This window comes from Sphaeramia orbicularis, chromosome 1 (genome assembly GCF_902148855.1).
Source record: "Sphaeramia orbicularis chromosome 1, fSphaOr1.1, whole genome shotgun sequence".
NCBI classification, from domain to species: domain Eukaryota; kingdom Metazoa; phylum Chordata; class Actinopteri; order Kurtiformes; family Apogonidae; genus Sphaeramia; species Sphaeramia orbicularis.
Window position 1 is genome coordinate 7,671,534 of NC_043957.1, and position 27,263 is coordinate 7,698,796.

A 27,263-nucleotide genomic window follows, 5' to 3' on the forward strand; every position below is an offset into this window, starting at 1 on the left:
CAAACATGTGACTGAACCAATGACGTTACGAGGCTAAAAATATGCATTAGTATTATTATTGGTTCTAGGTTAAAGGTCAAAGGTCATGTGTGTATTTTTTACTCACTTGGTAGAAGGGCGTTAGTGTCGGAATTTAACACTGTTTAGTATGGGATGGATTTAGTGGATGGATCTGAATTTAAACAATCAGACACAAATGAACAAGCGTTGAATTCAGACCAAAAATAAACTGACCTTTAACCTTTTTTTTTTTTCTTATAATGGGCTCAGCTGGCTGACAGGCAGCTGTACCGATAAGGCAGCAGCCGACACCAACTGTACTGAGTACCTTTAACCTTTAATAACTCTAATAAAGTGTGTTTCATATGCTCACCTGGACACCGGAGGGTTAACTCTGCTCATACTGAGGGAGGACTCTGAGTAAAAGTTAGCGTCAGGTGGTCTCTTCTGTCCAAAACATTGTACAAAGTGGTATTTGTCCTAAATCGAAGCAGAAGCAGTAGATTGACAGCGAACGTCTGAACGGACTCAAAGCAAAACTGAAAATCTGAAAAAAGAAACGAAGTAAACGTTTTCAGTAGAAAATGTGTTTGTGCCATAAATGAGCTGGAACCCACCGCTCTGAAAGACCCCGGTCCAGGTTTTAGATCCACATGGGTATAGGTTTAGGTGGACATTTGCTATTAACCTCCTCAGACCCAGAAAATGTCAGCAAAGTACCAGCTTTTTTTGTTTTTATTAAATAAGTGCCTATATTGGAAACATCATGACGCAACAGTTTTTTTCAGATGCAGTTTTTAAATGTTTTTGGAATGTCCTTTGTGGTGGACAGTTTTCTTTTCTTTTTTTTTTTTGTATAAAGTTATGAAACTCTTGTCCACAAATGTGAACAGAAAACCCATAGCTGGGTCTGAGGAGGATAATGAACACAGGTTTGGAGCGTATTTACTAAATAAATGGGAAGTGACCTCAATAAGATGCGTAATAAAAGTCTATTCAGATGAAGAAATAAGAGCCTAGCGCTGTTAGCGTTAGCATCGAACAGCTGATCCAAACCCTGAACAGGGGGGTCCTGGTCCTGGTCAACAGGGTGGTCCTGGTCCTGCTGAACAGGGGGGTCCTGGTCCTGCTGAACAGGGTCATGCTGGAGATCCTTCTGGATGAGGGTCGGACTCTGATAAGTTAAGGGGTTTTTCTCAGACCCATTAAAGTTGAGGGGAAAAGCAGAACCTGTCCAGTTGAAACAGAGTCAGTGGGTCCGAACATGCACAGGTTATAAAGCTTCAAACCATCCAGTCCCAAATGGTACAAAAACATCCATGATGCATCTGGAGCGGCCGGTGCTGGTGACCCGGTGCTGGTGACCCAGTCCACAGATCAGACCACGTATGAGGGAAGTTCTGCAGAAAACTGCACGTGTACATGAGGTTTCAAACATCCTGGAAACACACAGAACACACAGTCCATCAGACACGGAACCGATCTGACCCACAGAACCAGGGATGGAACGATTATCGGTAGAACCATAAACCACGGTAAAATTGCAGACGGTTAGTATTACCGTTTAAATTCTAATTATCATGATAATTGTGTTTGATTACCACACTTTTAGGGGAGAAAATGTCTATGTAAAGATCTGCTTTTATTTCAAATATTTGAGTATAGTTTTAATTTATTACAATTTTAATTTTCTATACCTAATATTTGGAACCAATATTCACTTTTAAAGTCTGTGAAAAAGTTCATTAAGCATCTGTGTGTTATTTATGCAATAATTTATATACATTTTTCAAAGTGGATTTTATATATTTTTGTATTTTCTGTCCTTTTATGTTTTTATAGTAGGTTAAAGTGAAAAAATGATAGACAGATGATATAGATGAAGTTGTGCTGAAAAAACAGATCCCAAACATGGGTATAGTAAACATTTGTTTATATAGTATATAAAGGCAAAATCAAAAGGACTGAAATTGCACTAAGCTTTCCTGTGAAATCTCAGTTTTATCTGGTTATTCAAATGTTTTGTGTGAAAGGAGAGTTTGTAAATGTAAATATCTTATAATTTAATGTTTTTTATTATATCAAAACAAAGTTTGCATTATTTATAGGTTCTTATGCTTTTATTGGTCCAGTCTGGTCTGGTCTGGTCCAATCTGGTCTAGTCTGGTCCAGTCTGTTTGAGGTCAAATTGATCTAAATGTGGAACCTGAACTAACATGAGTTGAACAGAACTGATCACAGCATTAATCGGATGCATTTATGTGACTAAACATGTCTGTATTTAAACTGTCATCCATCCCATAATAAACCTGATCTGAACCCACAGGTTTGAATGGAAATCAATGATAAATGGGATTAAAGTGGAATTTAAACTGAATTTATTTATTTATTTCATATATTGTCTCCATTAAAGTTATTTTTTGCATTAAAACAAAAAGAAAAAAAATGCAGTTGTCATTATTTATAAGTGACTGTTTTTACTGTCGATCAAATGGAGCCAGATCAGACCCTTTGGAGGACTGGTTTGGGTGGACTGGTTTTGGTGGACCGGTTTTGGTGAACTGGTTCTGGTGGACCGGTTCTGGCCCAGGGTCCACATGTTTGCCCCCTCTGCAGCAACAGTATCATGTGACAGGTTTGTGTAAATAAACCCATGTCAGATCCTGTGGGTTTCAAACCACGTTTGCCTAAAAACAAACAGGTGAAAAACGAACAGAAAGACTGAGTTCAAAAACAAGGATTCAACTTTAAAACAGAAGAAAAATGAGACAAAAACAGGAACAACTGAAGCAGAAAACACATGGATCAGCTGTTAGAGTGTTATTATTATCAACATGGACAGACGGAACCAGGAACTGGACCTATGGGGGGGGGGGGGGGGGGGGTCAGTTAATTGTCAATTAACTGACAATTTGAATTTGTTTCCTTAACCTCCTCAGACCCAGCTATGGGTTTTCTGTCCACATTTGTGGACAAGAGTTTCACAACTTTATACAAAAAAAAAAAAAAAAAAAGAAAAGAAAACTGTCCACCACAAAGGACATTCCATAAAAATTTTAAAAAACTGCATCTGAAAAAACTACTGCATCATAATGTTTCCAATAAAGGCACTTATTTAATAAAAAACAAAAAAAGCTGGTACTTTGCTGACATTTCCTGGGTCTGAGGAGGTTCAATTCCATTAATTGTCTGTTAATTGCTCTTTTCCTCAGTGGTGTCTGTGGTGTGGACACTAGGGGGCGCCAGTGCATAAACTAGACTACAACACTGAGGAGGAATGGGGGGGGGTGTTACCCTGTCCACACCTGACTGAAGACCTGTCTGCACTGTGACCTACAGTCAATACTAGAGTAGTGGAGCACTAGAGAACTAGAGTACAAGAGTAGTTGAGTATTAGAGTAGTGGAGTACTAGAGTACTGGGGTGGTGGAGTACTAGAGTAGTGGAATACTACAGTACTAGAGTGGCGGTTGCAGGTCTACTTCCAGGTTTAACAGACATCTGTGTTGATGTGTTTGTAGAACCTGAAGTGGGTTCACTCATGTCTTTCTGTATTTATTGGGTCATGTCTTCACTGAACTTCATTGGGTTGTGTCTTTACTGAACCCTGTGTGTTGTGTTTTAATGTCAAACAGTGGGTTAGTTGAACTCGTCTACATTTATGCGTTTCATACTCATGTCCTTTAGTTTTCACTGAGCAGTTGACTGGACCGCGTCACCGCTGAGAAAAACACAAGAACAAACAGAATGAATCCAATGACCAGGACATGAGGAGAACAGCAGGACAAATGAAACAGCATGGAGGGAACCAAAGAGCCAATCAGAGGCCGTCTTTACCGATGGGCTGCGAAGTCGACTCTGCGTCCAGAATCTCCAAAGAATGAACCAGGTCCCGCTGTGAGCTGGGGGGCGTGGCCACCGTTGGATCCGCCGGACTCATCATTTCTTGTTCTTTTTCGTTCTGCATCTGCGCATAGACGTTGAGGCCTGGGATCTTCCTTGAGGAAAGATTTACAGTGAGGTAAAAGAGCAACAGACAACAGGCTAAAGTAAAAAAAAAAAAAGAGTAAAATAAAAGAGTGACAGACAACAGGCTAAAGTAAAGAAAGACTAAAGTAAAAAAAGACTACAGTAAAAAAAGACTAAAGTAAAAGAGCAACAGACAACAGAATAAAGTAAAAAAAAAAAAGAGTAAAGTAAAAAAGACTACAGTAAAAAAGAGTGAAGTAAAAGAGTGACAGACAACAGGCTAAAGTAAAAAAAGACTAAAGTAAAAAAAGACTACAATAAAAAAAAGACTAAAGTAAAAGAGCGACAGACAACAGAATAAAGTAAAAAAAAAAAAGAGTAAAGTAAAAAAAAAGTTAAAAAAGAGACTAAAGTAAAAGAAAGACTAAAGTACTAGTGAAGGGGTCCAGGACAGAGCCAGGGGGAACACCACACTGAGCCACATCCACCCTCAGATCCTGTTGGAGGGACCCTTTAAGGACCACCAGGTCCTTCACCATCACTATTATATACAATTACGTTCTAAAAATCTTCCATGTCTCTGTCACTGACTGCACTCTGCAGCTCTAAGCCCCACCCACTTCCACCCCTCCCCCTCTGCCAGTCAGACCTCTACCCTCATGTGGATGTTGTCAATAGCAGTTCCAGTCGTTTAAATGAATGACGCGCTGGTGACACGCTGGCCTTGAAAGGGTTCATTCTTTTTCATGAAAACAGGTCTGGATGTAAATCAGTGTTTGTACAACAGCTAACAGATAAACAACGGCTAACAGATAAACAACAGCTAACAGATAAACAACGGCTAACAGATAAACAACGGCTAACAGATAACCTGTGTGACTGTGCAGTTGTATTCAGTGGTCGTCGTGGCGACCCTTCGTGACCTTTCCCTTTAAAGTGCACATGTGCTTTAACATTTGGAAAGGTCAGTGTCTGTGTATCGATAAGAGCTGAAACATGACTGACACTTCCACTGCAGGAGGAGCAGGAGGAAGAGGAGGAGGAAGAGGGGGAGGAGGAGGTGGTAGAGGAGGAAGAGGAGGTAAAGGAGGTAGAGGAGGAGGAGGAAGACAACGGTGCAGACATTTGACACCCACAGATCCTCCTCCTCTGTGGGTTCCTGGACTGTCAGGATCCTTCAGACCCCTTTGACCACCAGTGACTTGGACTGGATCTGGACCATATCTAGACCGGATCTAGACTAGATTTGGACTGGATCTGGACTAGATCTGGACAAGATTTGGACTGGATCTGGACATGGGTCTTTTGTTTCCTGAGCTGTCAGGGTGGTTAGGGTTAGGGGTTATTGGGTAATAGTTGAGTGGTTTCTGGGTAAATTTTTGGTGGTTTTGGGTTGATTTCTGTGTAATTTTTGGGGGTAGGGGTCTTTTGTTTCCTGCACCGTCCAGATCCTTCAGACGTGCAGACACACCTTTGACCACCACCGTCTCCGTTCCACACACCTGACATTTGACCAACACTTTACCTCTTGAATTTGTAGACGACAAACACGGCTAAACCCACGACCACCACCGAGAGGAGCATGAGCATGGCAGAGCCGCTGTGGGTCTGACTGGTGTCCACTAGGGGCGCTGCAGAGACAAGGAGACACAAACAGGACAGCATCAACGTCCAAACCGCCAGGACGAGGAGCTGGACCTGCACCTGGAGGAGGAGCTGGACCTGCACCTGGAGGAGGAGCTGGACCTGCACCTGGAGGAGGAGCTGGACCTGCACCCGGAGGAGGAGCTGGACCTGCACCTCCAGGAGGAGCTGGACCTGCACCTGGAGGAGTCAAGCATGGAGCAGTGAGGAAGGAGGGAGCCAATCAGAGCCAGAGGCGGGGTTATCAGAGCCAGAGGCGGGATAATTGGAGCCAGAGGCGGGGTTATCGGAACCAGAGGTGGGGTTATCAGAGGGGCGGGTCCATCTCCTCAGGTGTGCTCAGTGCGCCTGCTGTGTCCACCTCCACATCCCTCCGTGCTCCTGGTAGGCGGGGTTTACCTGCTGATAAATGGGCGGCGTACACCGTGACCTGGACTCCGGGCCGCAACGTGAACTGCACCAGGTTCTGATTTAAGGCGTTGAGTAGAACCTCTGAGAGCTGAGGTGGAACAAACAGGAGGAACAACACATCAGAGAGGCAGGGCTTCACACGACAGTCGCACACATCAGAACACGTCAGCCTCATAAATGAGCGCAAATATAGAGTTTGAACCCTGATGAATGTGACACCAGGTCAACACACGGTTTAACAGCGGGATGGAAAAGACTAAAGCACCCACAGGACCAGATTATTATTATTATTATTATTGTTATTATTATTAATATTATTATTATGACTACTACTACTATTATGAGTACTATTATTAGTTCTGTCATTATTATTATTATTAATATTGTTATTATTATTGTCATTGTTAGTACTATTATTATTACTATTACTATTATACTATTATTATTATTAATTGTGGTTGTAGTATCTGTTCGACATTAAATAAAAAAACCTTTGAGCTCAAGTCCAAGTTAGATGACGATACATCTGGGAATCAAAAGTGTCGCACAATTAATACTAATTTTAAAAAATGTTTCTCTAGAATTATATCAAAAAAGAAAATCTAAATAAGTTCATAATTGAACAGTGCACAGTGTTTTTTCACATACGGGTTAAAAATACACATCAGGTCTGTTTTGATGCAGAGGTAAAACGCTGTTAGTTTGCATCATCTGTACCCCCCACCCCCCCATCTGAGCTGAGCTGCTCTGTTTACGTCGGAGTCTTTGTCTGTGGAACCTTTTGGTCTGATGCATAATTCATATGATGCAGACTTACCTGATCTGTGTTCCTAACCTTCTGCACCCACAGCACAACTTTGATAGAAATCAGGCAGATTAACCCCCCACCCCCACCCCCCCAGCCTCACATCCCCTTCCACATCTTAATGCATTTAGAGGATTTCATTCCTTCCACTTCTCCACCCTGAGGCTGTAATCCAACACAAACACGTCCACATGCAGTTCTTCTGTTTCAACCCAAACTGAACCGAACCTTCCACTTCCTCTACCTACGTTCACTCTGGGTCTGAGCTCTTCTGTTTCCACCTGTACCGGTCCAATCTGACCCAAACTGAACCGAACCTTCCATTTCCTCTGCGTACGTTCACTCTGTGTCTGAGCTCAGGCTTCATTCATCTACATCTGCCTCATTTACCAGATTAATTGTGATACGACTCATTTCTGGAATCTCTTCTGCTACTTCGTTTAAATTTAGACTGCGCTACCACTCATTCCTTTTTCCCACAGTGCACCAGGGTCAGTCCATCTATTACACATTCCAATAAGGCCGCTGCGCTCCACACTTTTAACACGCCAGCCTCAAATGAAGATTTACTGCCAGCTCGTGTGTGTGGGGGGGGTGCTTTCAGGCCAACGACCAGGTGTGAACAGGAATAAAACTGCCACTGATTTCCTCTGTTTTCCAGAAGCGTTTCATCCCATCATCAGTCATTATCTGGAACTCACAGATCAGCCGCTCCATCTTCCTACGCCGTGTGATTTAAGCAACGATCAGCCGTTACACTGTCTTTGTCTGGGTTTCAGGCTCTTTCCAGTCTCCCCCCCACCCCCACAGGATGTGACTGGAGGGAGTTGAAAGTCATTCCCCTGATAACTTGTTCATACTTGTCAGGCTTATTGATGAGTCTATTGCACAGATTCCTCAGGCGTGTTCTACAATTAGACTCATTTAACTCCATGGACGTGCTTCAGTGGGCCAAGACTGACATCTGCTGGACAACCAAAGAACTGCAGGTGTTTGTCTCTGGTTTCTCAGAAGTTTCTTTCTCTTTGGTTATTTTCCCCAGGTTTCTCAGTTTTTTTTCCCCTTGGATTTCACGTTTTATTTTTTTTTACTTTTCTTGGTAACTGGGAATAACAGTGCTGTGGTCTCTCCTATTCTAATTATAAACTCCCAGATATGACAACGCTGCAGTCTCTCCTGTTCTAATTATAAACTCCCAGGGATGACAATGCTGTGGTCTCTCCTGTTCTATGTGTAAACTCCCAGGGATGACAACGCTGCAGTCTGTCCTGTTCTAATTATAAACTTCCAGGGGTGACGGCACTGTGGTCTCTCCTGATCTAAATATAAACTCCCAGGGACGACAACACTGCGGTCTTTCCTGTTATATGTGTAAACTATCTGGGATGACAACACTGCGGTCTCACCTGTTATATGTGTAAACCCCCGGGGATGACAACACTGCGGTCTCTCCTGTTTTAATAATAAACTTCCAGAGATGATGACACTGCAGTCTCTCCTGTTCTAATTATAAACTCCAAGGGATGACAACACTGCCGTCTGTCATGTTCTATGTGTAAACTCCCAGGGATGACGACACTGTGGTCTCTCCTATTCTAATTATAAACTCCCAGGGATGACAACACCAAAGTCTCTCCTGTTCTATGTGTTAACTCCCAGGGACGACAACACTGCGGTCTCTCCCATTCTAATTATAAACTTCCAGGGATGACAACGCCGAGGTCTCTGCTGTTCTGTGTGTAAACTCCCAGGGACGAAGGTGCCGCGGTCTCTCCCATTCCAATTATAAACTCCCAGTGATGACAACTCTACAGTCTTCCCTATTCTATGTGTAAACTCCCAGGGATGACAATGTTGCGGTCTCTCCTGTTCTAATTATAAACTCCTTGCGGTCTTGCCTGTTCTAATTGTAAACTCCCAGAGATGACAACGCCACGGTCTCTCTTGTTCTAATTGTCAACTCCCTGCGGTCTCTCCGGTTCTAAATATAAACTCCCAGGGATGACAGTCCCACAGTCTCTCCTGTTCTATGTGTAAACTCCCAGGGACGACAACTTTGCAGTCTCTCCTGTTCTAATTATAAACTTCCATGGATGACAATGCTGCGGTCTCTCCTGTTCTAATTATAAACTCCCAGGGACGACAATGCTGCGGTCTCTCCTGTTCTAATTATAAACTTCCATGGATGACAGTGCTGTGGTCTCTCCCATTCTAATTATAAACTCCTGGGGATGACAACTCTGCAGTCTCTCCTGTTCTAATTATAAATTCCCAGAGGTGACAGCGCCGCAGTCTCTCCTGTTCTAATGCTGTGTTCCAGGCCTGTTTTTGAGCCCGTAAGTCACGACTTCAAACCACGACTCATGACTTTGTAATGTTCCGGGCAAGTCACGCCAAACTGCCTGAGCGCAAGGAATTGTGGGAGTTAGATGTAAACAAACCAGCATGGTGGACCGTACGTTATGCTCATTTTTAGTCATTTCTATCACCAAAGGTGTTTGTTCTTTGCTTATTTGAGGGAAACAGAAGAGGAAAAACAGCACAAAAGACAAGAGAAGCAGTTCTACCTTTTATATTATTTGTATATTCGGATGCGTATTTGGTATTAATTTATTCTTGCACTCAATTGGACTGAAAACTAGCTAACGCTAGAGCAACTGCTGATTATGCAGAACATTGGCACATAAATAATGTCAGAACAATACCTAGTTTTAATAAACAATTTGCATAAACACCACATCCATGGGGGGGCACCACTGGTACGTGACATCAGAACTCGAAACTCGGAGAATCTAGTACACGTTCACAGGTGGGAAGTCACAGGTTTGACTGACATTCCAGTGCATTTTCACCGGTAGAAGGTTGGAAAAACAGGATTTACCAGTGGATTGGAATGCAGCATAATTATAAACTTCCAGAGACGACAACCCTGCGGTCTCTCCTGTTCTGATTATAAACTCCCAGGGGTGATAGCACTGTGGTCTCACCTGTTCTAAATGCGCTGCAGTCTTGTCTGCTTTGCCGTCGGTCAGCTGTTTGTCAGGCAGGAGGAAGAACTCGGCGGCCGTGGGTAAACCTGGGAGGACGGTGACCAGAAGCTGATCCTCCCTCACACTTGTAGCCTACGGGCAAACAAAAACAAGGACATGTTTCAGAATAGGACACAGCATCAAACAGCCGTACACGTCTAGATTCAAGTTTCAAGACCTTTATTTATCCCGTTGGGGTGGGGTGGGGGGGGTTCTGCTGTAGTAGCAACAGAAACAGCAATTTGACAAAAACAAAGACCAATGATGAAACAAAGTAACAGAAGACGACAATCACATCCAAACTGAAGGTGCATAAAACAGTTAAATAAAAGGTACGCTCATGCTAATGCTACCTGTGCTCTGTGTGGATCAGAACCAGTTGAATGTGTGAGGTTGTCAGGTTCTGTCTCTGTGTTCCAGTCCTGGTTCTGTTCTATGTTCCAGTCCTGGTTCTGTTCTATGTTCTAGTCCTGGTTCTGTTTCTGTGTTCCAGTCCCAGTTCTGTTCTATGTTCCAGTCCTGGTTCTGTTCTGTGTTCCAGTCCTGGTTCTGTTCTATGTTCCAGTCCCTGTTCTGTTCTGTGTTCCAGTCCCGGTTCTGTTCTGTGTTCCAGTCCTGGTTCTATTCTATGTTCCAGTCCTGTGGTTCTGGATGCAGATCAATCTATCTATAGAAGTGGGCAGGACCATCACTAGAGGAGAACTCAACTCATCCAATCACAGTCTATATCTGACTTCTATCAGTGACCAATAGGAACTAGACTGATATCTGGAACCATTGACATGTTCTAAGCCATCAACAGATGGACCAGCAGAAGGAAAGGAACAGAAGATTTAAAACTGGTAAAAAATGCAAAAATCTAAATTTGTCAGAACTGTAAACAAACTTTATTGATATTGTCCCAAAGAAGAAACAGATAAAATATGAAATGAATCTGACAGTAGCTTCAGATCAGATTCTTTGCTCTAGCTCTTGTCATAGACTTTAAATTTGTGTGTATTGTGTGTTTTCTACTCAAAGGCTCCGCCTCCATCAAACCCATGTGACTGTTGTGTCCAATGAGGACCATGAGAATAAAGGACTGGAGATACATGGCTCCTCCTCTGTCTGCGCCACAATGAGCAGCACCACAGTGCTCCTGCTCCTCCTCCTGCTGCTCCTCCCTTTTCCTCTTCCTCTTCCTCCTCCTCCCACTCCTTCTCCTCCTCCTCTTCCTTTCCCTCCTCCTCCTGCTCTTCCACCTCCTCCTCCTGCTCCTACCCTCCTCCTCTTCCTTTTCCTCTTCCTCCTCCTCCCACTCCTTCTCCTCCTCTTCCTTTTCCTCCTCCTCCTCTTCTTCCCCTCCTCCTCCTGCTCCTCCTTCTCTCCCCCCCGCTCCTCCTTCTCCTCTTCCTTTTCCTCCTCTTCTTCCTCCTCCTGCCCCCCCCCCCCCGCTCCTTGTCCTCCTCCTTTTCCTTTTCCTCCTACTCCTTCTCCTCCTCCTCCTCCTCTGTGGATGTTTTCAGAGCTCGTCCTGTTGTTCCTGCTCTGAATGTCAATGTTTGCATCTATCGTGTCATATTTTCATCTTTTTTACATTTTGCCATCATCTGCCTCCCAGGGTCGGCTTGTCAATAACAAATACCCAAACAGACGCGCTCAGCTGCACAGCTGGGTGTATTTTTGGCATCAGTTTGGATTCCACAGGATCAAAAAAGTGTGAAAATATGATGCAAGGCTCTGACGGCTTTACAGGAGTGTTACTGTGCACCTGAACCGACATGTGTGGTTTATATCTGACAGGTCTTCTTCATCATCATCATCATCATCATTAGGGCTGTAAGAAAATATCAGTTCTGCAATATATTGCGATATTTCATTTCACAATACTATATTGATATTAAAAAGTACTGTATCGATATTTTTAGGTATTTATTCAAATGCAGATATTGTGGAGGTTCATTTTTGTTTTTTTGCTTATATTCTATTTATTATTATTTCACACTCATTAAATAATATTACTTCCTTTGTTGGGATTGAACTAAAATAATGTTCTGATGTTTGTTTTGAACTAATAGAATATGAACATTTGAACAGGATCTTAAACTGTAATATCTGTAAAACAGAATTTCAGTTTTAACACAGGAACATTTGGTGATATAGCATTAGATCCTGTTGGGATCAAATAAAAATGTGTTTAGTATTCGTGCAGATTTCTGGTGTAATTCAATTCTTCAAGAAAATAATCATTTAAAAAAACAAAAGAAACAAAAAATTGCCTTTTTAACAGTATCATGATATATCGTGATATATTGTATCGTGTTCCTAGAATTGTAATTTGTATCGTATTGCCAGATTCTTGCTGATACACAGCCTTAATCATCATCACCATCATCATCACCATCATCATCCCTGAAGGTCAACACAATGTAGACAGGGGTGGTAAACATCTGGACCACGGGCTAAACCTGGCCTGCCTAAGGGTCCAATCTGGACCATGGATGAAAAATGACACTGAACATATTAGTTTAATTTCAGCTGAACCAGAAAAATACTGTCATAAAAACCTACAAATGACAACTACAAATAGTTATCTTTGTCTTAGTGAAAAACAGAAAATATTTACATTTAAAAATGATCCTTTCACTAAAAATCTGAAACACCTGAATAATAATAATAATAATAATAATAATAATAATAATAATAATAACAGATTAGATTTATATAGCGCTTTTTTGGTCATTCAAAGCGCTTTACATCATTGACCCATTATTCATTTGCTCCCACATTCTCCCTCTGGTGGTGGTAAACTACATATGTAGCCACAGCTGTCCTGGGGCAGACTGACATAAGCGTGGCTGCCAATTCGCGCCAACAGCCCCTCTGACCACCACCAAACATTCACATGCATTCATACACCAGTGTGAGTGGCACTGGAGGCAAGGAGGGTGAAGTGTCTTGCCCAAGGACACAACTGACCAACTAGGACAGAGCGGGATTCAAACCGCCAACCCTTCGGTTACTGGATGACCTGCTCTACCATCTGAGCCATGGCTGCCCCATATGAACAAATATGAACATGATAATTGACTTATTAAAGTCAGTATTGGATCTACAAATACAGCAAACGTTTCAGAACAGACAGAACATCAGTCCAATTCCATCTGTTTCTGTTTCGGCAGTTGTTAAAGGACAGTTTAGTTACAACTAAATTAAAACTAATGAGTGGGTTTGTCACTATTTACAGGTTCTGGTGTTCTTATCGTTCTGGTTCTGATCCACTTTAGATCCGACTGATCCGAATGTGGAACCTGAGCTAACATGAGTCTGATACCGTTGGTTCATATCTAATGTTTGGGTTTTATGGGCTGGACTGGACTCAGTGAGGTCAGTTTTGGACCATGGGCCATATGTTGGACACACGCCGATGTTTAGTAGACGTTTGTTCTGTCCTTTGGGTTCAGTGTCATCACCGCGGTAACAGTCACTCATATTCAGCGTCATCACCACGGTAACCATCACTCATATTCAGCATCATCACCATGGTAACTGTCCTCACTGTGGTAACTGTCACTCATATTCAGTGTCATCACCGTGGTAACCATCATCACCATGATAACCATCACTCATATTCAGCGTCATCACCATGGTTAACAGTCACTCATATTCAGTGTCATCACCGTGGTAACCGTCATCACCATGGTTACCGTCATCACCATGGTAACTGTCACTCATATTCAGCATCATCACCATGGTAACCGTCACTCATATTCAGCGTCGTCACCATGGTAACTGTCACTCATATTCAGTGTCATCACCATGGTAACAATCCCTCATATTCAGCGTCATCACCATGGTAACAGTCACTCATATTCAGCGTCATCACTACGGTAACCGTCATCACCATGGTAACCATCACTCATATTCAGTGTAGTCACCGTAGTTACCGTCACTCGTGTTCGGCGTCATCACCATGGTAACCGTCATCACTGTGGTATCTGTCATACCCTGACTCCCCCCCCGTGTGTGCGTGTGAGTTTGTATGTGTGTGTGTGTGTGTGATCTTCGACTCCACCCCCCCGTCTCCGTCTGCCTCTTCATTTATCATCATAACAGTGGGATCCATGTCTTAGGCCCCGCCCCCCGACAGTATTTACAGAGTACACAGAGCCATTGCCGTGGAAACGAGCTGAGCACTTCATCACCTGGATCAGGGAGTTCTTGATGACTCGGCTCACGTCCAGCCTCCATTCCGGAACGTCGGGGTTGTGTTCGTCCAGATTTGATGAAAAGGCGAGAAGATGAGATCTGAAATATTCTACAGGGAGAAAACAAAATCTGCATCAGACGGTTCTGCCTGTTTGTCTTTGATTAGAGGAAGAGGAAGATGAAGATGAAGAGTTCAGCGCTTTCTCTCAAACTGAGGATTCAATCCCACCCAGGAATGTCTGCAGGCTATTTCAACTTTGGTCTCATTGACGTCATTTTAAACAAGGATTCAGATGAAACATGTCATTAACTGGACGTCACATGATCAAAGGTGTCAGACAGGTCAAAGGTTAAAGGTCAAAGGTCAACTCATCTGTTCTGTCCAGTTAACGGCTGATGAAGTGACTGCATTTAGGATTTGACTTTTCGAGGATAAAAAAAGATGAAAAGGATAAAAAAAAGATGCAGTAAGATGAATACCACATACAAACTAAACCCTGTGGTGTCCAGGTGAACGGATCAAACACATCTAATGTTATTCAAGGTTGGATTATTTATATAATTTGTTTTAGGTTGCAATTCAACAGTAGTTCATTTCCTGTGGGATTAGTAAAATATTCTGAATCGGATTTTTTCAGGTGTGTTCACTTCATGGAAAAGCATGAACATTTAAATCCCACATGTCACAGACTGGACCTGCAGCGGTGAACATAGCCAGGTTTACCAGGAGATTCATGTGAGTGGTACTGCAGGGGGGTCCACTGGGAGCTGGGGACCCCAGTGGGCCTAAGTAGACACCCATGGACTCCTGTGGACCTCAGTGGACTCCCGTGGACCCCCATGGCCCCCGTGGACCCCAGTCGACTCCTGTGGACCTCCATGGCCCCGTGGACCTCCGTGGACCACCCAGTGGACCCCCATGGACCCCAGTGGACCCCCATGGACCCCAGTGGACCGCCCAGTGGACCGCCCAGTGGACCCCCGTGGACCCCAGTAGACTCTCGTGGACCCCTGTGGACCCCCGTGGACCACCATGGACCCCAGTAGACCCCCGTGGACCCCTGTGGACCTCCATGGCCCCCATGGACCCCAGTAGACTCCCGTGGACCTCCATGGCGCCCCTGGACCTCCGTGGACTGCCCGGTGGACCCCCATGGACCCCAGTAGACTCCCGTGGACCCCAGTAGACTCTCATGGACCCCTGTGGACCCCCGTAGACCCCAGTAGACCCCTGTGGACCCCCATGGCCCCTGTGGACCTCCTTGGCCCCTGTGGACCCACGTGTCAGTGGTCCTCACCGTGGACTGCGATGGTCTTGCGGTCCTGCATGATGCTGCTCCCTGCAGACACCTGCACCGTCACCGTATTGACGCCTTCCTGGGAGAACGTACAGGACACACTTCCCTCTAGGGTGATCAGTGGCTGTGGGGGGAGAAGGAAACAGATTAAAAACAGGTGAAGCTGTGGAGGGGGGTGGGGGTGGGGAGGGGGGGAGCTCCTGCTGCTGTTCTTTGCGGTCCAGAGGCCTGGGACTGAGCGGCGGTGCTGCTGCTCCTGTCATTACTCATGTCTTCATTTGTTCTTCAAATAGCCATAAGATGCTAATCCTGCCTGTGAGCATTAGACAGACTGTGTCCTGTGGAGCAGCTGCACTAGCACACATACACCAGGACTATGAAGAAGACACACAGAGTCCACAGCTGCAGGAGCACAGAGACACTGGAAGGACTGGACTGGGGGACATGTTCAGAGACACTGGACAGACTGGTCTGAAGACCAAGACTAAAACAGAGCGAAGGATTACAAAGACATGTCCATGAAGGACAGAAGGACAAACATGAATATTAGACAGCTGTGGACATAAACACATGTTTACAGGAGAAATTCAGTCTAATACAGACATTCAAATATTCTGTTCTTCAATAAACATTATTTCTACATCACATATTTTGAAGTTTTATAGGTTAGGCTAACTCTACCCTAACCCTAGGTTAACTCTAACCTAACCCTCGGTTAACTCTAACCTAGGTTAACTCTAACCTAACCCTAGGTTAACCCTGAACCCACTCTACATGTACATGGTGTTGATCTGCTTCAGTGTTAAATTGAACCCATTCTACATGTACATGGTGTTGATCTGCTTCAGTGTAAAAATGAACGTGTACACTTCACTGACTGTGAGTAATTAACTCTATGGATCTGAAATGTCAGCGATCCCTGTGCTTCTTATCGAAGCTGAATAAAAAGGCCGACCAGGGAGCATAAAAATAAAAATAGTCAAACAGAGTACGGTTTGTATATTTTGGGGCAGAGGAGTGAGCGGTGTAGTTAATTACCCCGGGGCAGTTGGGTAACAGAGGAGCGGGTACGGTACCTCGGTGTTATTTCCAATCCACCAGATGTAGGTGACCGTTCCCACTTGGCTGGGCCACAGCACCGCCGTCAGGTTCACTTCCTTATTCCTGAGCGCCACAAAGGGAGCCGACAGATGGATATACTCCAGCTGACCTAGACACACACACACACACGCACGCACACATGCACACACACACACACACACACACACACACACAGAGTGAAGCCCTGCACCGCCACACCATGCGCACAAACAGGAAAAACAGCCGTTTCATAGAATCACACCCTAAACTAAAGGAGGTTACTCAGTGAGTTTAGAGGTAGTTTGTTGTAGTTTGCTCAGACTCCTCTGCTGCTCGGGGGCGGGTGGCGCCATCTGTGGCTGATTTTTCATCGGTGCGACTCCTGAGAATGCTGGGACTCTATTTGTACGCCCGGCACATACGATTGACAGATTGGAGGGGGCGCACGGAGCTCCCTGATCAATAAGTCAGCTCAGCTACATCTGTCACCCCCTGAATACACTGGGGGGGGGGGGGGGGCATAGGCTGAAAGGCCATGAAGCATACACTCACCCCAGTACCACAGAAATATGATACAAAATACAAATATATACAGAAATACAGATGTTTATCAACTATGTAGACAAAAATATGTGGACACATCATGTCTACAGCTAGAAGATGTCCTGTTCAGGAGGATATGAGATGAACACCAATATTTCATTATTAAATAGGAAATAAAATTTAAAAAGTGTACAAAATAAATAACATGAAAAAATAAGCCAAACAATGATTGAAATTAAGTAAAAAAAAAAAAAAAACAAGAAAAAAAAAGAAGCAAGAAAATGAACAGTTAAAAAAATGAAAGAAATGAACACAATGAATAAAAATGTACAAAAAAATAGGAAACATGAACAAAATAAGCCAAACAATGATTGAAATTATGTAAAAAAAAAAGCAAGAAAATGAAAACAGTCCAAAAAAATTAAAGAAATGAACACAGTGAATAAAAAATTTACAAAAATAATAAGAAACATGAACAAAATAAGCCAATGATTGAAATTAAGCAACAAAGAAGAAAAGCAAGAAAATGAACAGTCAAAAAAAGAAGTCAGTGAAATAACCAAATGAATAAAAAATGTACAAAAATAATAAGAAACATGAACAAAATAAGCCACAAACTGAATGAAATTGAATTTTTAAAAAAATCATAAACCCATGGAGTTTTTTTGATTATTTTATTCATTTTGCTGATTGTTTTGGTCTTTTTTTTACTCATTTTTTGATTATTTTGTTCCTTTTCTTGATTATTTTGGTCTTTTTTTTACTCATTTTTTGATTATTTTGTTCATTTTGTTGATTATTTTGGTCTTTACTACTCATTTTTTGATTATTTTATTCATTTTGTTGATTGTTTTGGTCTTTTTTTTTTTACTCATTTTTTGATTTTGTTCCTTTTGTTGATTATTTTGGTCTTTTTTACTCGTTTTTTGGATTATTTTGTTCATTTTGTTGATTGTTTTGGTTTTTCTTACTTATTTTCTTTGATTATGTTCTTCATTTTGTTGATTATTTTGTAAGTTTTTTTTTATTATTTTGTGCCTTTGTTGTTTTTTGTCTTTTTTTTTTTTTTTTTACTCATTTTTTGATTATTTTGTTCATTTTGTTGATTGTTTTGATCTTTTTTACTCTTTTTTTTGATAAGCCAAAACCAAACTAACCAATGCACTGATATCTATCCCATAATATAAAACTCTATTCTGACATTAGTGCTTATTGTTTTGGATCCCAGACCCGTTAGAACAGAAACACCTGGATACAGGCAGGTCACATGACTCTGATCTGAATACAGGCAGGTCACATGTCATCTCACATATGACGTGGAGGTAGAGCGTGGCGGTCTCCGAGCCCAGGCCATTCTCCCCCACGGCGCTGACCCGGTAGATGCCCACCGCCTTGTAGATGTGTTTGATGCCGTCCTCGATGGAGCTGACGTTGGAGTAGGTGAGGGCGTGGCCGTCGCCGAAGTCCAGGGTGATGCTGGTCCTGGCGCCGTCCCCCTGAACAGAACATATAAATAAATAAATGAATGAATAAAAACACACACACTGTAAAAAACACACAATGAACACATACTTAACACACTATAAAAAAATACACAATGAACACACACTGTAAAAAATACACAATTAACACATACTTAACACAGTAAAAAAATATACAATGAACACATACTGAACACACTGTAAAAAATACATAATAAACACATACTGAACACACACTGTAAAAAACACACAATGAACACATACTAAACACACTAAAAAATATACAATGAACACATACTAAACACACTGTAAAAATACACAATAAAACACATACTTAACACACAGTAAAAAATACACAACGAACACATACTGAACACACTGTAAAAAATACATAATAAGCACATACTGAACACACACTAAAAAAATACACACACTGTAAAAAATACACATTGAACACACACTGAACGCACTGTTAAAAATACACAAACACATACTGTAAAAAATACACAATGAACGCAATCTGAACACACTGTAAAAAATACACAATGAACACATACTGAACACACACTGTAAAAAATATGCAATAAACACATACTGAACACACTGTAAAAAAACCACAATAAACACATACTGAACACACACTGTAAAAAATACGCAATAAACTTATACAGAACACACACTGTAAAAATACACAATAAACACACTGTAAAACTATACAATAAACACATACTGAACACACTGTAAAAAAAAAAAATACAATACACACATACTGAACACACTGTAAAAAATACACAATAAACACATACTGAATACAAACTGTAAAAACACACAGTGACCACGTATTGTACACACACACACACACACACACACACACACACACACACACACACACACACACACTATGAGGGACCAGTCATGGCTTTGGCCTCTTTATCAGCCTTCACAGATTCAGTGGCTGCACTCAGACTGAACAGAAAAGACTTTTCCTCCAGGAGACAGATGGGTGATGGGCAGTGGAGCTGAAACGGCACACAGGTGAGTACTCAGTGCACCGTACCCCAGAGCAGCTCCTCTGGAACATTCCACTCACTCACCTTCCTCAAACAAAGTTCTATGTCTCTAGTTTCTTGTGTTAGGGAATGAAAATGGATTGAATTACTATTGTATTAATTATCACAATTGTCAGTTTGGTTGTTTACAGCTGGAAACAGGTTTGTGTCAAAAGGCCAATTAATTTCACTAGCGGCATTGTACTCATGGTGCCTTTGTACAATAGCGCCCTCCCGTGGTGCAACAGCAGCATTGCACCCGTACGCCCTCCAGTGCTGCAACATTGATACACGCATCGGACAGCGGGACACGCATCGGACAAACACACGCCGGACACAGAACGTCCATTATAGTAGGATTCATCTGCATGAGAACACGGGTAACATCCTGGTCCCCACCTGGGTTTAACCTAATTAACCCCTAATAAACACTAATTAACATTAATTAAGCACTAATCAGTGAGGCTAACTGGGAAACAAAGGCTTCTATTAGACAGAGAACATACACAGTGGACTGTGTTGGATGTGGGTCATGTGGTCTGATGAGTCCAGATGGAGCCTGCTCTAGATGTGGATGGTGTGATTACCCATCATGCCTAGTGCCTACTGTCCAGGGGGCCGGGCTATGGTCTGGGGTTGGTTCACTAATGATCTATGTCCATTAAATGAGTTCATCTGAACCTGAATAAACTGATGACCCAGACAGGCCAGGACAAGGACCAGGCCAAGGCCCAGGAGCAGGAGCAGGAGCAGGAGCAGGAGCAGGAGCAGGAGCAGGAGCAGGAGCAGGAGCAGGACCAGGCCCAGGCCCAGGTCCAGGCCCAGGCCCAGGCCAAGGCCCAGGAGCAGGACCAGGCCAAGGCCCAGGCCCAGGAGCAGGACCAGGCCAAGGCCCAGGAGCAGGACCAGACCAAGGCCCAGGAGCAGGACCACGACCAGGCCAAGGCCCAGGCCCAGGCCCAGGCCCAGGACCAGGCCCAGGTCCTGGCCTCTTCAGACCCAGACTGTGTGTTGTCTCTATGGTTGATCAGATCTTCTGCTGTGTCTATGTGTGCATGTTGAAATGCTGTTGAAATGCTGTTGAAGTGCAGTTGAAGGCCTGTGTGTGGTGCATGTGCAGTCGTACCTCCTCCAGAAACACCAGGAAGGTGACGTTCAGTCCCAGCGTGCCGGTCAGGGTGCCCTCACTGGTGACCAGGTGGAGGCCTCTGGGGGCCTGACTGGGACACTGCTGCCTCCGGGCTGTGTACTCAGTACTGACTCCAGCCGTGCAGTTATTAGACACCACTTTACGGTAACTGACACATGGAAACACACAAAACACAACACACACCAGACTGAGGTGAACAACACTTCTATGGTTCATACATCTGGACTGAGACAACATCTGCAGAAGGAGAACAGACGCTCCACAAAACCTACATGTGTCCATATGTGACCTGGATTTGATCTGGTACACACAGTCTGAACAGCACTAATCTGACCCAGACCACTGTCATATGTGGTCCTAAATCTGACCCAGACCACTGTCATATGTGGTCCTAAATCTGACCCGGATCACTTTCATATGTGGTCTTAAATGACCCGGACAACTTTCATATGTGGTCCTAAATCTGACCCAGACCACTGTCATATGTGGTCCTAACTCTGACCCAGACCAGTTATATGTGGTCCTAAATCTGACCCAGACCACTTTCATATGTGGTCCTAAATCTGATCCAGATCTGATATTTTCCAATGTGACTTCAGTCTGAACGTCCAGGTCGCATTTATCCGACCTTTACGTCATTGAAATGCGACAAACGTCCCAGTTGTTGGTCGGAGCGGAGGAAAACCATATTTCCTTCTGTAAACACTGTGTGTCTGTGTGGTCTCATATTCCATCAGGACCTCTTTAGTGCATGTGGGTCACTTCAGGGTCACATTCAGTTCAGACTCAAACTGATAGAAGACACTTCAAGCCTTTAACACCAAACGTATCATATTTGATCCATGAGTTTTGAAGCCCTCTCCATGATCAGTGTAATATTTTTTATTCTTTAAAACCTGATGTATTCAATTAGATCCATGTAATACTCAGATAATCCACCAGGGGGAGGAGTTCATTCACCAGAGGCCTTTCCAGTGACACTATAAGACTGTCATTAATGAGGAAGGAGGAAGAACTGTATGCATTTAGAAAAGAAATTAATCATTTATTAGACATGTTTGTGTTAGATTATGGTTTTGTTTGTTTAAAAATAATAATATTTGAACATTGAGACCTGATGGATCAGGTATGATACAAAACTGAAACTCATACATGGAAACTGATATTTAAAAAAAAAAAAAAAAAAAATTGCGGTTGTTCAGAAGGACCAATAAAGGCTCCAGTTTCAAAGAACTGGAATTTTCTATCACTGATTTAATGGTTCAGATTTAAAGGGTTAATGCGGAAAATGAACAAACACACAAATCTGATTTCAGCATAAATCTGAATAATGCATTAGACCTGCTGTGAACAGAGCCTGATAGGACCGTCACTATGTGGCTCCTACTCCTGGATTAGTGTTAGCTGTGGGGGGGTGGGGGGGTGACGGGTGGGTGCAGGTGAACAAACAACTGAATCACAGAGCAGTGCCCATGCTTGTGCAGATGTCCTCCATGTCCTGATCCTCCATCTGAGGAACATGAGTCTGATCCTTCACATATGACATGTATGAAGAGAGTGAGTGAGAGGGGTGGGGGGGTGTCTACCTGTGGACATGTGGGTGTAAACCATAAACACAAACATGGACCACAGTTGGACAGTGACACTTAGTATCAGCCCATTTCATCCGGAAAAACTTCATTTACTTTTGGTTTTGAACTTGTGGAAAAGAGGACTATAGGACATGTGTCTGTCCCCAGTCCTGTTGGACTACCTTTGTCCTGTGTCTCTGTCCCTCAGGGTCCAATCAGTGTCCTGGTTCTGTCCTCTGTAGACTGGTACCCTGTCCCCCTGTGGACACAGTACTGTGGACAGAACCATCACACATGGGCCTATCTGGGTCCAGGACGGGGGAGGGCGTATACTCCATATATGAGCACAGTACTGTGGACGCAAGAGGACAATGAGTTCATGGAACAGTGTCCTTACTGCTGATTGGAACAGGACAAATGAGGACATCTGATTGGCTCTGATGAAATAGCCATGCCCATATTTCCTGTGGCCTTAGGACTGACCTGTAGGGACTGAGGTCTAGGATGAGTGGACTGGGAGGGGCCTGAGGAGTATTCTGATTATTGGGGGGGCTTTGCATTCATCTCAGCCCACTTCCCCAACCAGCTGAAGGTCCATGCAGCAGCTGATCATGAAAATGTCCAAATATGAGCATTTCCACTTCTTTTGCTGATACTGACTGAACCCTAGTGCTGACACTTAAAGGCTCTGTGTTAACAGACCCTTCATCAGCTGTTCTGGAGCTCATATAAGGACATGGTTCTGCTGGTTCCTACTCTGGTTCCCCCTCTTTCTGCTGGTTCCTACTCTTCCTGCTGGTTCCTACTCTGGTTCCTCCTCTTTCTGCTGGTTCCTCCTCTGGTTCCTCCTCTTTCTGCCAGTTCCTCCTCTGGTTCCTACTCTTTCTGCTGGTTCCTACTCTGGTTCCTAGTCTTTCTGCTGGTTCCTACTCTGGTTCTTACTTGTTGCCAGTTCCTACTCTTTCTTTTGGTTCCTACTCTTTGTGTTGGTTCCTACTCTGGTTCCTCCTCTTTGTGCTGGTTCCTACTCTGGTTCCTACTCTTTGTGCTGGTTCCTACTCTTTGTGCTGGTTCCTACTCTTTGTGCTGGTTCCTACTCTTTCCGCTGGTTCCTACTCTTTCTGTTGGTTCCTCCTACTCCTGGTGGTCCCTGTGGACCTGGCTCCTGGACTCTGGGCTGTTGGTGATGGTCCTTATTCTGGTGTTTACCCGGTGCTGTTCAGGAACGTCATCCCTGTGGTGCAGCTCCTGGACATGGACGACGGATGGAACCAGAAGGCATGGCTACATCTGCCGTTGCTCCGCCTCTCGTAACCGTAGTCACTGGAAGGATCCGACCAGAAGAACAAAGAAAAACAGGACTTAACCTTTGACCCCAACACTTCACATCAGGTCACATTGAACCCACATGGGGTTAGAGAGGATGGGATGGACGTTCCCATGGAAACAGGTAAGTGTGGATGGACTGGACTTAGACTGGGGGGTTGGGGGGTTTGAGTGGGTTATAGTGGGTTATGGTGGGTTATAGTGGGTTAGAGTGGGTTATAGTGGGTTAGAGTGGGCTATAGTGGGTTATGGTGGGTTAGAATGAGTTATGGTGGGTTAAAGAGAGTTAGCATGGGTTATGGTGGGTTAGAGTGGGTTATAGTGGGTTAGAGTGGGTTAGAGTGGGTTAGAGTGGGTTAGAGTGGGCTATAGTGAGTTATGGGGGGTTAGAATGAGTTATGGTGGGTTAAAGAGAGTTAGCATGGGTTATGGTGGGTTAGAGTGGGTTATAGTGGGTTATGGTGGGTTATAGTCGGTTAGAGTGGGTTATGGTGGGTTATAGTGGGTTAGAGCGGGTTATGGTGGGTTAGAGTGGGTTAGAGGGGGTTATGGTAGGTTAGAGTGGATTATAGTGGGTTATGGTGGGTTATAGTGGGTTAAAGTGGGTTACGGTGGGTTAGAGTGGGTTATGTTTATGCATTTGGCAGACGCTTATAGTGGGTTAGAGTGGGTTATGGTGGGTTATAGTGGGTTATAGTGGGTTATGGTGGGTTAGAGTGGGTTATAGTGGGTTAGAGTGGGTTATAGTGGGTTAGAGTGGGTTAGAGTGGGCTATAGTGGGTTATAGTGGGTTATGGTGGGTTAGAGTGGGTTACAGTGGGTTAGAGTGGGTTACAGTGGGTTATAGTGGGTTAGAGTGGGTTAGAGTGGGTTATAGTGGGTTAGAGTGGGCTATAGTGGGTTATAGTGGGTTATGGTGGGTTATAGTGGGTTACAGTGGGTTATAGTGGGTTACAGTGGGTTATGGTGGGTTATAGTGGGTTAGAGTGGGCTATAGTGGGTTATAGTGGGTTATGGTGGGTTAGAGTGGGTTAGAGTGGTTTATGGTGGGTTAGAGTGGTTTATGGTGGGTTACAGTGGGTTATGGTGGGTTATAGTGGGTTAGAGTGGGCTATAGTGGGTTATAGTGGGTTATGGTGGGTTAGAGTGGGTTAGAGTGGTTTATGGTGGGTTAGAGTGGGTTATGGTGGGTTATGGTGGGTTAGAGTGGGTTAAATGAGATGAACATGATTTCAGTGATGTCTGCTTAAAAAATGACTGATGGTGTTCACAGACAAATCAATCCAAAGATAAGAGAACATTCACTGTGAGCAGGAAAAACCCTGGTTTGGGTTTTCAACACACTGGATACTGAACTGGTGGAAAACAACATCCCAAAGCTTCCTGGTAATCTGCACGGTTCTTCTCTGCTGCCTTTTAAATACATCACACACAGTTGTTTGTCCTACAAATGAAAAGGCAGAGCAGCGCTGTGTTCCCAAAATGATAGGGACAAATTGGCCCAATTAATGCGACATGCACACAGATGCACAACTGTTGTGATAGTTAATGAAAGCTATTAGGCTCAGTGATTTATGGTTGACGGTGCTAATTCCAAGAGCTCCTCCACTCAGGAGACCACAAAAACATACAAATATGCTAATATGAATGGTGCTGATAACTCAAAGGGAGCGGGTCTAGTGCATGTGGGTCGGCGTAGTCTGGAACGACAGCTGGATCCGACAGAGGGACTGGCCACTGAGACCACCACGGCTCTGAAGCACCGGTGAAAACCTGCAGTGGACCAGTCTGAACCAGTCTGAACCACTGACAGACACCTGCAGTGGACCAGTCTGGACCAGTCTGAACCACTGACAGACACCTGCAGTGGACCAGTCTGGACCAGTCTGAAACCACTGACAGACACCTGCAGTGGACCAGTCTGAACCAGTCTGGACCAGTCTGAACCACTGACAGACACCTGCAGTGGACCTGTTTTTATAGTTATTGTTCCTGTCATATTTCTTCTACATGTACAGTCAGTGTTTGGCTGATACTGGAACCTGAACTTCCACAGTGTCTGCCCAGAAGATCACTCAAGGTCTATTTACTCTACTCTACTCTACTCTACTCTAATCTAATATACTCTACTCTAATCTAATATACTCTAATCTATTATACTGTACTCTAATATACTCTAATCTAATATACTCTACTGTAATCTACTCTACTCTAATCTAATATACTCTACTCAACTCTAATCTACTCTACTCGAATCTAATCTAATATACTCGAATCTAATATACTCTGCTCTACACTAATCTAATATACTCTACTCTAATATGTTGTACACTACTCTAGTCTACCCTACTCTATTCTACTCTAATCTAATCTACTCTAATTTAATCTAATCTAATCTACTCTACTCTAATATACTCTACTTTAATCTAATCTACTCTACTTTAATCTAATCTAATATACTCCACTCTAATCTACTCTAATCTAATGTAATCTACTCTACTCTACTCTACTCCACTCTACTCTAATATATTCTACTTTAATCTAATCTAATCTAATCTACTCTAATCTACTCAAATCTACTCTACTCTAATATACTCTACTCTACTCTAAAGTATCCATTATTCTAACTCTGGTCCATTTACAGTCATGTGACTTCCTGTACCATGTCCGTGTTGGTCAAACTAATGACATCAGACATAAATCTTTGCAGAACACGTACCATTCGAAGTCGGCCTCTGTGCATTCACAGGGTCCCGTCGTCATGGAGACAGAGTAGGACTTTCCCATAACGCACCTGGACGTAGGCTTCAGTTTGCGATAGATTCTTTTGACTCCCATGAGACACGGTTCCCCCTGTGGAACACACAGAGAACCCAGAAAATGAGTAAAGGAGCTGCTGTAGAACCCAGTAAATGAGTGAAGGAACTGCTGTAGAAACCAGTAAATGAGTGGAGGAGCTGCTGTAGAACCCAGTAAATGAGTGAAGGAGCTGCTGTAGAACCCAGTAAATGAGTGGAGGAGCTGCTGTAGAACCCAGTAAATGAGTGAAGGAACTGCTGTAGAACCCAGTAAATGAGTGGAGGAACTACTGTAGAACCCAGTAAATGAGTGAAGGAACTGCTGTAGAACCCAGTAAATGAGTGAAGGAACTGCTGTAGAACCCAGTAAATGAGTGGAGGAGCTGCTGTAGAACCCAGTAAATGAGTGAAGGAACTGCTGTAGAACCCAGTAAATGAGTGGAGGAGTTGCTGTAGAACCCAGTAAATGAGTGGAGGAGCTGCTGCAGAACCCAGTAAATGAGTGGAGGAACTGCCGTGGAACCCAGGGGACACAAAGAATGGACACCGTTTCACAGGCACCACTGCCTCATTTCTGCATAAACTCTGTTCACAACTGTTCCTCTGATGCCGGTGTCACGGTGCACAATGTGCAGCCGGAGTTGTGTTTTACAGTTTTTTATTACAGCGCTGTGGAATATAAATCAGGCAGTGGCGCTGGAGTGGGCCCAGCCCGGTCCATTTTTAGACCAGAGTCTGTGTGGGAAGAGAAATCAGATGGAGACGAAACGGTACCAGCCTGTACCTCTGCATCCACCCCCCAGGAATAGAGCCACAGTGGACAGTAGGGGGCAGCAGGGAGACACTTGAACCAGCATGACAGGTCCTCAAACTGGTGGATTAAAACCACATATATATCTATATATCTATATATATCTATATA

General features: G+C 43.6%; 1 pseudogene; it reads right to left on the reverse strand.

Moving 5' to 3' along the window:
• Positions 1-815: 815 nt before the first annotated feature.
• LOC115429854 (VPS10 domain-containing receptor SorCS1-like) overlaps positions 816-27,263 on the reverse strand; it is a 59,652-nt pseudogene continuing 33,204 nt past the window's right edge.